General features: G+C 40.1%; 1 non-coding gene across 1 annotated transcript; it reads left to right on the top strand.

The window, feature by feature from the left end:
* Positions 1-655: 655 nt before the first annotated feature.
* Positions 656-762, top strand: LOC117633341. Its single transcript, XR_004586649.1, has one exon. It is a non-coding gene; the product is annotated as a small nucleolar RNA R71 (small nucleolar RNA).
* The last annotated feature ends 428 nt before the right edge of the window (positions 763-1,190 follow it).

Below are 1,190 nucleotides of genomic sequence, written 5' to 3'. Positions count from 1 at the left end.
CTTGCGCCCTCTCATGCACAATAGTAGCGAGTTGACTTACTTGAATTTCTAACTTAGTGATGGACGCTTGCATAATATTCTGATTTTGTTGAGAAGTCTGTACAAACTAAGCAATTAAGTCCTCCAACGCTAGTTTAGGCTGGCTCGAAGGCTACATTTGCTGCTGGAAGGGATGGCTAGAACTAACTTGTTGTTGCTGGTTGCTCTATGAAAAATTTGGGTGGTTACGCCACCTCGGATTATAGGTGTTCGAATATGGATCATTCTGAGGTTGCTGAAACGAATTAACTTGGAGAACTTGCGTAGAACCTTGCGTAGTAAATGGACGAATTTCCATTGAATGAGTAGGGTCAGAACAATGGTGCAAACTTGCTGTGGGGAAGGTGGAATAATAGCACACATAAGAGTTTCAAGTTTTTTCTCAAGGCTTGAAATTTAAGTAGCAAACGTAGTGTTGGTGTTGACTTCATGAACTCTTGCCTTCTTTGTCTGCTCACTGCCCCATTGTTGATTATTATTAGCAAGCAAATCAAATTGATCAAACGCTTCTTAAAGTCTCTTCTCCATCAATGCACCTCCACATGCAGAGTCAGCCATTCATTTGTTTGCAGTTGTAAGTCCTTCATAAAAGAAGTGCATCTGTATCCAATCAATAATGCCATGATGAGGGCATTTTTGCAGCAACTCTCTAAATCTCTCCCAAGCTTCATAGAATGGCTCATGTTCTCCTTGAGTAAAACGCATTATATCTCTTCTAAGCTAATTCATTTTTTGCACAGGGAAGAATTTCTAGAGAAAGTTTTGAGCTAATCCCTCCATGAATTAATGGATTCAACTAGTAGTGAGTGAAGCCAAGCTTTGGCTCTATCCTTTAATGAAAACGGGAACAATTTCAGCCTAACTACTTCTTCAAAGACATTTAGGATCTTGATGGTACCATAAACGTCAAAAAATTCCCGAATATACATGTTAGGATCTTCGCTCGACTTGCCATAGAAAGATGGTAACAAGTGAATCATTCCTGATTTGAGTTCAAATGAATTTGCTTCGACTTTTGGTACTATAATACACGATGGAGTATTGGAAAGAGTTGGGATGGAGTACTCCTTCAGACCTCGGGTAGGTTGTGCTCGTTCCATTGCTTCCTCTTGCTCAAATTGTTGTTCCCCAACGTTCTTGTCACTCTTCTC

Source organism: Prunus dulcis, chromosome 6 (assembly GCF_902201215.1).
Source record: "Prunus dulcis chromosome 6, ALMONDv2, whole genome shotgun sequence".
Classification (NCBI taxonomy): domain Eukaryota; kingdom Viridiplantae; phylum Streptophyta; class Magnoliopsida; order Rosales; family Rosaceae; genus Prunus; species Prunus dulcis.
The sequence above is the reverse complement of the archived record's forward strand: the minus strand, read 5'-3'. Positions and strand labels throughout refer to the sequence as shown.